The following is a 14,723-nucleotide window of genomic DNA, read 5'->3' on the forward strand; positions in this document are numbered from 1 at the left end:
GAAGAACCTTATATCACTGTAATTCTCTATAATTGCTCTGTTTTATATAGAAATCTTTCTCGACTTCCATTAAAATAGGGGCTTAGTGATAGCTGGGACATCTTTCTGTGGGTCTTTTAACATTTATATCTCAAATTGTGGAAATTAATATGAAGGAAAACGTTAATGGTGTTGGATGGGTGAGCAACCTAATATTTTTATCCATAACTCTTTGAAACTTAGTTATCTCACTGGTTCCTTATACTGTCTTTTCAAAAACATCAACAAAGAGTTTATAAAACAGTCAGCAGTCAGAATATAGGAGCACCTTCAGTGGAACGATCGAGTAACTTTGGTATCTTTATACTTTTTGTCACTTAGAAGTTATATGTGCAAGTAACATCAAGAATATTGTCCATGAACTTACTTTTATGTTATTTTAGGCTCTTAGAAAAGGATAGATGAATCGTTGAAATTTGTTTCTAAACACCAGTTACTGCAGATAATTAAAAGCTGATCGTGCAAAGCCATAATGAAACGTGTATGATAGGCATCAAATTATAACTATATTTTTAAAATTAAATAATGCAAATAAAACTTAACTCTTAGAAATTATGCAATTAGTTGAAACTAACATTCTCAGAAACCCTTCCTAAACCTCTCTTATTGTCATCAGTGATGGACACAAGAGTCAGTAAAACTAACAGGTTCTGTTTCTGAAGACGCTGGGCTGATAGAAGCTATTTAAGTCGAGATTGTTATTCGCGCTTCGTCAAGATAATGATTTGTTTTTAATTTGGGTAAATATATTTTATATTTTGATTTGTGTTACTTTTTTTGTTTGTTTAGTTGCTGTTAAATATAAAGTCGTACAATGAGCTATCTGTACACTGTCCACTGCGCGTATCGAAACGTGAGTTTTAGCATCATAAGCATGCAGACCTGCCGCTTAGGAGCGTATGTCTATTTAAAACAAAATAAATTTCAATGCAGAAGGCGTAAAAGTGTACAAAGGCGAAAAGATAAAAACAACTGTTCTGTAAAAGTTCTTTTGTATGTTGCACATCGCCTATAATAGCAGAGAGGCAGCAAAGTCATTATATTGGCTCGTTGGTTCTAGTGGTGGGATTCTCACTTCGGGTGTGAGATCCCGTCTGGATTCCCGTATGAGCCCAATGTTATTCTCTTCGTCTGAGAGTGATAATTATGATGGTTTCTAACGAATTAGGGTAGTTGTTACCTGTGTTGGAACAAACTTAATGATTCTACTTTTGCCAAAAGTGAATCTCAAACATAAAACCTCTTATATTTAATGTAATTTTATTGCTATGGTTCAATATAGAATTGGTTATCTTTATCATTCTGAACTAATAATCAAACTGAGTCCAAAGAAGTCTCCTTTTAAAATACGATTCAACATAAGTACTTTAAAATCGAAATTATAACACTCAATTGAATTTTCACTTGTGATATAATGTTTTGTAAAAGCTCATATTAATAATGGTATCACTAGGATATGGTGATAATATATACAATCCAATCATCAACTCGTTGGTCTAGTGGTAAGATTCTCGTTGCGCGTTCGAGTGACGACCTAACTCTACCAAATCAATTTTGTGCTTAGTATAAATTCCGACGTTTTGGGTATATGAGTGTAATGGCACACGCCAATGATTCTTGGTACTAAGTTCTTTGGAACAAAGTTTGCAAACTGAAAGATGTGTTATTGCCAAAATATTATCTAAAACAGAAAACTGTGAAACATTACATCTTATGACGTAAAATTTTAATCGATTGTAACAAGTATCGCAGATTGCACTGTAACAAAATTTTTTCTTGTTCTTGGCAGAAAGTGGTTCTAGAATTCTTGGGCAATCACAAAGCTGAAAAATTATGTGCAACTTGTTTAATCTCTTGTGTAGAACTAAGTCGAAAAGGGTCGCAGCATGTCCCTGAAAGTCCGTATCCTTGACGTTCATATTGATAAATTCAAGGAGAATAGAGGAGCATACTTAGAGAAGCAAGGTGAGTGTTTCCACCAAGATATACTGACTTGGAAACGTCGCTACCAAGTAGCGTATAACGAAAAAAATGATGGGATAATATATTTGAGGCTGATACGTGAAAGTGATTTATATTGCAGTCGCAAACTGAAAAACTACTCACTTCCAAATATTTTTATATAACTTTAGTATAAATACATGTAAATCTTGATTCATATCTTGTTTTATTCAGTCCTTACGTCAATGAAATGTGCAAATTTGCTCGTTTTAATACAGAAAATAGATTAATTTCTAAATTTCATTATTTAGGTAACAAAAGCAAAGTTTGAAGGGAATAATGGCCATTTTCATTACTTTTACAACATAAGCAATGAAGAAATAACACATACTATCCAGGAACACTGTGTTGTATTACATTGTGTTATTTTCTGATCACACTAATAATCGAACTAGACACAGCGAAATCGTTTAACTATAAAAAAAATGAACCTTTCAATCTGTCGTGGATCATTTCAAAATATGCTGGTAAATTATTAGTTTCTAATATAACTCATTGCTGTTTAACTATATGAACCACAAAAAGAAATTATCAGTCATTCTGTGATTTAACGTTCAAATAATAATACCACAAGAGACAATGTAATATGAACTGTTGTCAACAAAGTTACCAACCATGATATTAATAACAGAACAGAATGGATTGTTCTAGTGGCTGCTCTGATAATAAAACTAATTGTTGGACACGTAAAGAAGAAATTTGACAGGAAGAATTTTAAGCGTAAAGGGAAAAAAGAATACGAATTTATGATTGATAATTTTAGCTGAAAACAATGAACTTTATTTGTGTTATCAAAAACACTAAGATGTGTTTTACGTAAAAATCACACACAACAAAAGAAAGTTTATCAAAATTACTTTCCTCGAGTTATTACCGCTTTCTTAAGTATAGTTTAGTGTCTGTAATGTATTGTTGCGTTGAAATTAACATTTTCCAAGGTTATGCCTCACCCATTGAAAATAAAAACTTCACAATATTTCTTGATTTGTCCTTATTGTTGAACATAAGTCACAAGTCAATTGCGGTGAATATTGAATAATTCGAGAAATAGTAGAAATATTGACAGAATCTTGAGTGAGTAAGACCTCTTAGAGAGTACGATGGCCAAGTGGTAGAGTTACAGCTGGATTTTGTAGACCATTTGTAAATTAAGAACGACATCCAATAACAGAAGTAGCTGTACTGTAAGTTCAAGGTAAAATACTTTAAAACTCTGAAGATTTTAAAAAATTAATTTGTAGGATATCGAATGAATTATTGTAGCTCTCAGTGAGGTGTGAAAGTATTTATTACGATAGAAAATTATTAATGACGTTGTACTTTTAAAATGAATGAAGAAACTATTTAGAAACGTGTAGTTCTTACGTTATCCGTTACACAGATTTCCCTCATAGCAGAAGTAGAGTTCGCGAAGGAGTTTTGATTACTTTACGAATTTCCACTGTTCTCGTGTAAGAAGAACGAGACAACAAATAGAAATGTAAAACCACAATCTTCAGTTACAGAACGGAATGAAGAAATACACAATGTAATAAACCAAAATAAGGGCAAGTGTTTATAACCAGTGTGTGTGTGTGTGTGTGTGTGTGTGGAGTTGGGAATAGTAAAGGAAATGAAAAATATTACATTTTCAGTGTTAATAACTCACTGTAACCCTCGTGAAAGGTACAAAGAAAAATGATATTAAACCATGAAATAAAATTAATTACAGGCTCGGCATGGCCAGGTGGTTAAGAACTGACTCTTATTACGAGGATCGCCGGTTCGAATCCCCGTCACATCAAACATGCTCGCCATTTCAGCCTTGAGGGATTATAACGAGATGGCCAATCCTACTCTTCGTTGGTAAAAGAGTAGCCCAATAGTTGGCAGCTGTAGGGAAGACTAGCTGCTTTCCCTCTAGTCTTATACTCCTAAATTAGGGACAATTAGAGCAGATAGCCCTCGCGTAGCTTTTATGAAATTAAAAAACAAACAAACTAAATTGCAGCTACAGATAAGGATACACATACCAGATAAAAAATATCTAGGTAAAAGTTTTAAAATAATGAATATTATCTTCACAAAGTCGTGCAAAATACTGTCAACTTAAGAATGTTCAAAATCTCCGAAACAATTAAAAGGGAAAGTCCGTTTTGAAACCAAAAGTATACACAATGAATAAAAGAATAATTCTCTTCACTATTACCGTAACTATCTCGAAAAAATATAAATATCAAGCACTGGACGCATTTCATGTTGGAGAAACATTTTTTTTAATCACACGTCATCCCAAACAAGTTGGCGAATTGAATCAAAACATTATAATGCTAGAATCCACAGTTTCATGACTAATATAGAACATATCGTTCTTCATATATAGTCCTTAATAAACTATGTTCCCTACGTGTAATTTGGTTCTGCACATCACTACACAATGGGTTACGTGTTGTGCGCCAAACCCAAAGGCCACGATCAGGAGCCTGGGCAAAGAACGATCAATCAAGTTGCTCTTGCTGAAACCTAGAGATCCAGTGCCTCGGTCTCAGGAAGAGGGAATGGGAGTACCCGAGAAACCCACTTTCACGGCCGAATAATCTACCCTGACAGTGCCCGAAAGCTGATGAAAAGAAAATTAATGTTAGTAACACATACAGAAATGAAACACATATGAATAAAGGCAGAAATGTAGAAGTAGCTAAATGGTTGGTGACTTGGAAAACATATTTCTCCGTTCTTGTAAAGCAGCGAAAATATTCGAGTTGAACTTTCGTTCCCATCTGATGATCAGATGTTGTGAGGAGGATCATGAGGAAGGAGGTGAGTGAATCCTCTGGTTCCTATTCTTTGGTATGTTGTTCTTCCATGATCTGGGGTGATATTTGTCTTCTTGCAATTTCAGTTTGTGTCTTCTGAGTGTTTGCGAGCTCGTTGTCTGTTGCAACTGACGCGTCGGTAGTCATAACTTGCATGGTTTGGGTCTGGCTTGTCTTTGTATCACATGGGGTTATCGTTGATGTCTGACTGGATTTGTTATTTTTCTTCTTCTGGTTAGTTCGTCATTGAAGGTTAATGTACTCGTCGGTTTGAGTGTCGCTCTCTTTTGTCCTGGTTGTGAGTATTGGGATATTATTGGCAGTCAAAATTAGCGGCATCGATGGAGTTTGTAGGGTTTGCTGGACGTGGGGTATTATGGTTGTCACACTTACTCGGTTGGGGTGGAGTTGATCGACGGCGGGAACGTTCGGCTCTGAAATGAAAATAGTGTAAGACAAAGTCTTGGTTAAGTATGTACTCTGACACTTGTTTGTGTTGAGTTTCTATATTTATAAAATGAATTGATAGACCTGTAGTTTTGGAGCATATTCTGTGTACGGCATGGAATGTCGATGATGTCGCTGTTTCCAAATAGTGTTGTATTTCAGTTGAAGTTATAGAAAGATGAACGTTTTTTATGAACACAGAGTTCAGGCTGCTAGAGCTTTCAATGGAAGAGTACTGGACGTTGATGTTTGCGTTCTACGGTTTGCACAAATAAGCGTGGTCATGTATCATGGAAGGCTGTAGTACTGTATCACGACAACGTGAGATTCTTATCTCCTTTGGATCGGCTGAGACGTAGAGTTTATGCTGTCCGATGAAGGCAGTAATCTGGCAAAAGGAAAAGCCCATCGGAAATTACGCCCGTAGTCCCAATGATGTCTACGCACAAAGGAAGCTGAACGTTGAAGGCATCTTGACAGCTAAAACTTTATACGTCTCAACTGACTGAGAGACTTGTGACGAATGTCACCAACAAAACCAATTTACGTGACCCTTTGAAAAACTTTTTTTTTGTAATAATGTATTGTAAGAAACATCTCTTTCTTTAAAAGTAAGTGTAATTATTACGTTACTATTGTCAAGAAGGCAAACTTTTCAATTCCATGTAATTTAGTCAGTGTATAATTATTGTTAATAAAACATGTTTGTTAGTTGTCGTTTTATTAAACACAAAATTACACAATGGATAACCTGAGCTCTGCCTACCACGGGTATCGAAACCCAGTTTTTCACAGACTTAGAGCGGTGCCACTGGGGAGAAAATAGATTACAAAATTGAATTTTAATGATCATTGTAATCACAAGTTTGCTTTCTCGAAATTGTCGTAAAATAGAATGCTAAATTTCCCCAAACGTAAAGAGATTTTAATACGAAAATAAAAAAATGAGTATTTAGAACTTCTTATAGGGCTGTACATGCCACCTGCAAAAATTATAAGATATTTTCGTTTGACTTTATCCAAGTGTTACAAGAATTACTTCAGAGTGATTAAATAAAAAACAGAAAAACAATAATGTTCTAAGGTTATTGAATGTAATAATATAATAAGTTCACCTTAATCCGATAAGATTCTCAAAAACTATACCTAAAACGTAATGACAGATAATTATTCTAAAACTTCTTATGTAAGATTATGGAAGGCTGTCTTTCACACAAAGAACACGCAGGATGTGGTGCAATACATCTTTGGACAGCTATTCATCACGTGGAAAATCTGCTCTTCATACACCACAGGGAATCCTAAATAGCGCCTCCTAAAGGAACCACACGGAGGTGATAGTTCTGTTATAAGCTATGGGCAGGTTTGAGAATAATTTTTTTGTTCAAGGAGGACAGTGCCACTGCCCACATTGCTTGCATTTTACAGGATGGTTTCGATCAGATGGACGTTAGAAGATTGCTATGTCCGTCAAAGTCTCCAGATTGTAATCTCATTGAAAATTGTTAGGCAGAACTGAAATACAGAATTGTTAACAACAACCATAAAAGATTTTCTGCAGCTGAGTTTCAGTGCCTCCTAATGACAAGTTGGAATGAAAAGCATGGTGAATTACATCAATAAACTTACTGACAATATGACTCGTCGCCTTACGAAAGTGATTAGAGAAAGGAGTAAGATGTATTGAATGTTTAATATGAACAAATATAAAGTTACAAACGCTATGTATCATAATTTGATATCACACACTACTGTCCAAAATCGTAAGGCCAATGAACATAAAGAAAAAATATGCATTTTGCGTTGTTAGACTCAACAACTTATTTGAGTAGAGCTTCGAAAGATGAAAATAAGAAGAGGGAAAATAAAAATAAAACCATTTTTAGCATTTAATAGGAGAATGTGAACACAGATTAACAATAAACATTTAGAACTCTATAAATTAGGATTCGACTTGCCTTGGTAGACGCAGAAGGTAGCCGAAGTGGCTTCTATAAAAAATAGAACACACACACACACTTTATAATTTATTGAATAAATTGTAATGATACTATATTCATCTGGTTTTCATTAATTCAAAAAAAAAGACTTTCGAAATTATGATAAAGTAATACACATAAACAACTGAACTTCAAAGAAAGTGGAAGATGTTTATTGTAAAAACGAAGAACAGGAAATATTTAGAGATACGTTTATTTACAACTTATGCTCAAATATGAATGAGACGGGTGTTGCAGATATAGTGAGGTTGACATATTATTATATTATTCTTATTAGTTACTTTCTTATACAACGATTAATGCATTCCGTTCTTATTGACACTGTATTCTAATTCAATCAAAAAAATATTTTATATTGCTGAATTCATTTTACAAAAAAAATTACTTAAAAATATCTGTTGTATTTCTATGTTCTGTCTTTAGGTTAACAGGAAATGAGTAAATTAAAAAAGAATACAATTCTCATTTGACGGCCGGGCATGACCACGTGGTTAATTCACTCGACTTGGAGTCTGAGAGTACCATACTCGTTGTTCAGTCAGGGGCTTATTATGTGACATCAATCCCACTATAAGCGATGGGTAGTGATCAAATTGATAATACTTTGTGTGTTGAAAACAGTGTGTTCATATAATATATAAAACAACATCAACAAGTAGTTTGTTAGTTTAGGGGAATGATTCTGGCATTCGGTGCGAGAAGTCATGGGTTACAATCCCAGACGAGCCATTTTCTTTCATTTTTTAGCAACACTTCTAAGCACTTAAAAGGTCTATTATTGTTACACCATTGCGGATCTATATACGAAGATTGGACGCAACATTTGGCATTTATTTACGTAAGAACACGTAACTGAATAATAAAACCCAGTAAATACCGGTCCCGGCATGGCCACGTCGGTTAAGGTGTTAGAATCTCCGTCACACGATACGTGCTCGCCCTTTCAGCCGCGGGTACGTCATAAAGGGACGATCAATCCCAATATTTGTTGGTAAAATAGAAAGCCAAGAATTAGTGGTTGGTGCTGGTCACAGGTATCCTTCTTTCTAGTCTTACACTGCATAATTAGAGATGCCAGGCACAGAGAGCTAATTTGTGTTATAACCAATGCCATCTATTGGAAGTTTTCTTGGCAATGTCTAATCGTTTTGATAGATGACAACTGTTACGCCAACACTCTCTCCTCTTCTGAAAAATTTGGTATTATGATGTACTGGAAGCCATGGTGATATAATAGGTTTGGGATGTGAAAAAACTTCAGCACACTCTCACCAATTACAGTGTTTCTTTTAACTAGTCATAAATATTTTGTCCACAGAGTGCTTTTCAAATAGTCTGTACTTTGTTCATAATCTTCAGCTGTGTTACAACGAATATTTTGAAATTTCGAAAACCGAACTGGACTGATTTTTTACTTGTCAACTAAGATTTATGGAAATATTTTCTGAAATAAAAAAGCTTAACAGTTTGATTTACTTGCAAAGCTGGATTTGGGAGAAATGTGAAAAATTCATCCTTGCTTTTCGACAAAGGCATTTTGATCATTTTAGCTGCACGAAAAGTCCCTTTCTCTGCTCGCTGCCATTTGGGCTATTAAACTAATAGTTATAACATTGACTACTAAAGGACAGCCCAGTTTCAATTGTAAAAAATAAATATAAAAAACTTTATTCCCGGGTAAACGCATGTAACTGAAGAAGGACAAACCTCTTTAATTCTATGTATTATTTTCAATATAATAATTTTTTTCTGGAACCTAATTACATGTTAACTTTCTGTAACGTATGTGTTGAAATGTACTTTAAAGTTTTGTTAACGAATTTTAATATACATGGATGTTATACAACATAGTACATTTATATCAACTAAAAACGCTTATATTGCAAGATAAACGTCATCTTGCGGGAGAACAATAAGTTTTCAGATTTTCAACACCAGATTAAGAGTTTCGATTCCCATGGTGGACACAGTAGATAACCAGATGTGGATTTACTATCATAGAAGCAGAGATGGGTGAGAAAAAATCGCGGTGAATATGAGTTTAAATTTATTAAACAAGTCTATAAATATACTTTTTGCAAAAACTGTGATATAAAACCATTGCAACCTTATTGCTAATAAAGATAAACAGGTTAGTTTATACAGTCTGGTAGATATATGATGGCCCACCATGGCCAGGTAGTAAAAGCACTCGACTGTAATCCGGGTGTTGTTCTTTTTTGTGTTCCAGAAAGAAGTTAGTGAATAAGTTACCTTATTGAGCTTTTATTACTTACTAACACAAACTAGTTTGTTTTTATTTTATTAATCACAAGAGAACATATTTCTCTTGGTTCATCGGCAGTAAACGTTACATGAACACATTTAACTGAGAAACAAATTCAAGATTGACACCCACAATTTTTTTTAACACAAATATACCTTAATATACAAACGGATAAACAATACATTTTATAGAGTTTTGCAGCTAGTCATCGCCACCCACAGCCAGCTTTTGGGCTACTCTTTTACCGACGAATAGTGGGATTGACCGTTACACTATAACGCCCCCAAGGTTGAAAGGGCGAGCATGTTTGGTGCGACGGAGATTCGAATCAGCGACACTGAGATTACAAGTCGTGAGCCTGAACTACCTTGCCATGGCGGGGGCAGATTCCTTAATAAATAAAGTAATATCTAGCTTGTAAATAAATATCATTAGAGCAAAATAAATGTCTGAATGAGATCAATATTGCTTAACTATTTCCGTGATATATAACAGGATTAAAAAATTTATTACTTAACTACAAATGCTGAATATATTTTTAAATGTTTCAGAGAAAGGTAACATTTTCCTATACTTGGAAGGGCGAGGGTGCTTCAAATTTCAATATTTGTTGAAACAAAAAAAAATTGTTTTTACATATACAGTCATGTGAAAAAGATAGGGCACCCTACCCCCTAATAACTAGTGTTACACACTTTGGCTGAAATAACTGCAGTGAGACGCTTCTTGTAGCTATCTACCAGCCTCTGACATTGGACTGAAGAAAGTTTGCCCCACTCGTCAATGCAAAATTCTTTCAGCTGTCAGATGTTTGAGGGGTTTCTTGCATGTACAGCCTGTTTCAAGTTACCCCACAACAAATAGAAATGTAAAAGCCCAATCTTCAGTTACAGAACAAATTGGAGAAATACAAAATGTAATAAACCAAAATAAGGGGAAAGTGTTCATAACGAGTGTGTGTGTGTGGGTGGTTGGGTGTGGGTGTGTGTATACAACTGACAAGAGTAGAGGAAATGAAAAATATTACATTTTCAGTGTTAATATCTCACTGTAACTCTTGTGTTATGTACAAAGAAAAAGGAAATTAAACCACAAAACCATGGTAAACTCAGCAGATAGTCCGATATAGCTTTGTTATAAAATAAAACACACACCCGTTTCTAACATGTTTAAAGAAATTAAACTTGCATAACAAAGACGATTATAATAAACTGAAATCATGTAAAATAATAATGCATAAATGTCTGTGTGTCATATGTGTTAAAGCGGCCCTGTAAAATAGTAGTTGAAAACCGCCCACTTGTTACAGAAACCCAATAATACATTTGTTCAAGGCTGTCTGTATGACACGTATGCTATAGCGGACCCGTTAGATAATAAAATAGTAGTAATTGATTTCGTGGTGACGACATTATAGTTCTCTTGATCTGTCACTTGAGAAATATCTTTATAATTTTAAAGTGTAAATGAATTTCGTGAGAATTTTGATAAGAGATGCCTCGGCATGGTCATTGGACTCTAAATCCGAATGTCGCAGGTTCGAACCTCGGTTGCACCAAACATGGTCGCCCTTTCAGCCATGAAGGCGTTATAATATGACTATCAAACCAACTATTCGTTGATAAGAGAATAGCCCAAGTGTAGGCTGTGGGTAATGATCCATTTCGTAATACTTTTAGAGTATTTAAGGTGACAGCTTGTTAATACCCTTAGAGAACAACTTTATTTTACTTAGACGAAATATATGTAGCATCAAACTAAACAGATATTTTCACATACTTTACAAAGAAATGACGAAAATATGCTCGTTGGTCTTAGGGTATGATTCTCGCTGTGGGTGCGAAAAGTCCCGCGTTCAAATCCCTCACGAGCCCTTTTCTTTTACTTTCAGTAATATTTATGAGCAATGAGAAAAGTGTATTATTCTTAGACTATTTAATATCCATATACCAAGATAGGTTGTGTTTGTCATGCATAAATTTATATATTTGCAGAAATGTAAAGTTTTAATAAAAACCGCGAGTGAAACCAGGGAATTTGCAAAAACCTCCTTCCCCTAAACCCCTGAATTCACAAGCTTCAAAAATGGGCTCTTACGTAAATAAAAACTAAACGCTCTAAATATCTTTCGTAAGTTCAATACCTTTCGGGAAACTCAGCAGATATCCCGATCTAGCATTGCTTCAAGACAACACACACACCCGTTCCTAACATGATTGAAGAAATTAAAGTCGCATTACAGCGACGATGATAATAAACTGAAAAAAAAATGTAAAATAATAACACATAAATGTCTGTGTGTCACGTGTGTCAAAGCAGCCCTGTGAAATAGTAGTTCAAGACCGCTTACGTGTCACAGCATCCCTGAAATACATTTGTCCAAGGCTGTCTCTGTGCCACGTATAGTATCGCGGCCCTGTAAAATACTTGTTCAAGACTGTCTCTGGGTCACGTACTTTATAGCAACCCTGCAAGTACAATGTAAGAATATCATTCATTTATATTAAAATGCAAAATAATTTATTGTGGTTTAATTATTTATCAAAATGAATATAACATAACATAAACAAAAACTAATATATTTATCCAACTACATCTAGATGAGATAGTAACAAGTAATTCCATTTTGTTAATTTGGAAATTGTTGTATACTTGAAAGTATACATTCACTCTGCCATTTGCCCTGATTCAGATCTCATTAACCTCTGTAATATTTAAGGTGTATTAGATTTTGCCGATATAAATATACTTATGATGCCATTTCTTTATACTACACTTTCAAACTTAACTGTTAAAGCCACGACGCTGCCTCGTTAGAGCGGAAACAGAAACACGTGTTTAGTCAAATTAATTAATATTAACAAAAGGAAAAAATTTCATTCAAACTACCACACTTTAACCAATAATATATTTCCATATCTTACGAAATTCTTCAAAAATCCCAATCACTGAATTTCAATAAAAAACAGCGATAGAAAAAAAAGAGTTGTGCAAAAAAAAAGAGTGATCGTTACGGCTACAAAACGTCAAACTCTTCTTGCACTGTACATCGTAATATCATAAGACTCAGATATGTTCATTACGTATATTTTACGAATGAACTAAATCATTATTCGGTATTGTAAGTACGTCGCACAAAGTTAGGCGTTTGTAAAGGATCTCGAGAAGTAATTTCACGATTTTGTGTATTTATGTACTGTTGTAGGATTTATGAACATTTATTAATGCAATATAGTGTTTCATTCCATTAATAGATCTTTAATTATATATCTCTTAATTTTACCATTAACATGAAAATTCTTTATTTGTCAGTTGAAAAGTGTGTTTTTATTGTAGCAAAACCACATGGAGCCTTTTCTAACAAGGAGTATCAAACCCCTGATTTTAGGGTTGTCATTCCGAAGCCATACAGCTATCCCAGTTGAATGAAGTTGGGTCCATGAGTAATGTAAAAATAAATATTAAGAGTTAAAACTCCACTCATACTAACAATGACGAAAAAGGTGCATCAGGAATCATACGTAATTCGAAGAGAAACTTATTCCTAAAAAACGAACAGGTATGAAGATGACATTCGAAAAACTACTAATTTTATATGTTAGTGGCACTTTTACGTTCTTAAATATATGTCACGTGACAAAGAGAACATAACTCTAACTATTTATCGCCGTCTGTATCATAATACGAAGCAGTTTCTTCAAACTTTACTTACTTCTGTCCTACGTAAACAACCAACAGTTTCACGATTGATAAGTCTCGAGGAGAAAATTAATAAATTACGTATTATAGGGTCTCATTTCTTTATCAAAAACACCTTTAAAAGAAAGGCATAATTCTGCCGGAAGTCAAGGTAAAAGGTTCTGTTCTAAATATAGGCTTCGAATGTTAGCTGATGTTTTAGTGTTTTTGGTTTGGGACGTTATGGAATCTTTCAATTTGAAACTAGAAAGCTTTATTGCAGTCTTTCATATCAGCATCTAAATTTCGAAACGATACGTTCGACCTCAGTACGAAGCACTTTTTGAACGTTTCTAAAACTGCATGTTACATTTTAGAAATGTGATTTTCAACCTGAGGTTTTATTCCTCTGATAATGTAAAATATGTGTAATTTCTAATATGCAAACCGTATTCTAAGACTGTTTCCTTCTTGCTGCAGTAATTGATTTCGTGGTGACGTCATTATCGTTCTCTTGATCTGTCACTCGAGAAATATCTTTATAATTTTAAAGTGTAAATGAATTTCGTGAGAATTTTGATAAGAGATGCCTCGGCATGGTCATTGGACTCTAAATCCGAATGTCGCAGGTTCGAACCTCGGTTGCACCATACATGGTCGCCCTTTCAGCCATGGAGGCGTTATAATATGACTATCAAACCAACTATTCGTTGATAAGAGAATAGCCCCAGTGTGGGCTGTGGGTAATGATCCATTTTGTAATACTTTTAGAGTTTTTTAGGTGACAGCTTGTTAATACCCTTAGAGAACAACTTTATTTTACTTAGACGAAATATATGTATTATCAAACTAAATAGATATTTTCATATACTTTACAAAGGATGTCGAAAATCGGCTCGTTGGTCTAGGGGTATGATTCTCGCTTTGGGTGCGAGAGGTCCCGGTTCAAATCCCGGACGAGCCCTTTTCTTTCACTTTCAGTGATACTTCTGAACAGTGAAAAAGATGTATTCTTCTTACACTATTTTATATCCATATTCCAAGATTGGATGTGTTTGTCATGCATAAATTTATATATTTGAAGAAATGTAAAGTTTTCATTACACCGCGAGGGGAACCTGAGGATTTACTAAAACCTCCTTCCCCTAAACTCCTGAATTCACCAGCTTCAAAAATGGGCTCTTACGTAAATAAAAACTAAACGCTCTAAATATCTTTCGTAAGTTCAATACCTCTCGGTGGACTCAGCAGATATCCCGATCTAGCATTGCTTCAAGACAACACACACACCCGTTCCTAACATGATTGAAGAAATTAAAGTCGCATTACAGCGACGATGATAATAAACTGAAAAAAAATGTAAAATAATAACACATAAATGTCTGTGTGTCACGTGTGTCAAAGCAGCCTTGTGAAATAGTATTTCAAGACCGCTTACGTGTCACAGCATCCCTGAAATACATTTGTTCAAGGCTGTCTGTGTGCCACGTATGCTAT

General features: G+C 34.6%; 1 non-coding gene across 1 annotated transcript; it reads left to right on the forward strand.

Moving 5' to 3' along the window:
* The first annotated feature begins 14,119 nt into the window (after positions 1-14,119).
* On the forward strand, positions 14,120-14,190 carry TRNAP-UGG (transfer RNA proline (anticodon UGG)). Its single transcript has one exon. It is a non-coding gene; the product is annotated as a tRNA-Pro (tRNA).
* Positions 14,191-14,723: the final 533 nt, after the last annotated feature.

The sequence above is a fragment of the Tachypleus tridentatus genome, chromosome 1 (genome assembly GCF_004210375.1).
Source record: "Tachypleus tridentatus isolate NWPU-2018 chromosome 1, ASM421037v1, whole genome shotgun sequence".
Lineage (NCBI taxonomy): Eukaryota > Metazoa > Arthropoda > Merostomata > Xiphosura > Limulidae > Tachypleus > Tachypleus tridentatus.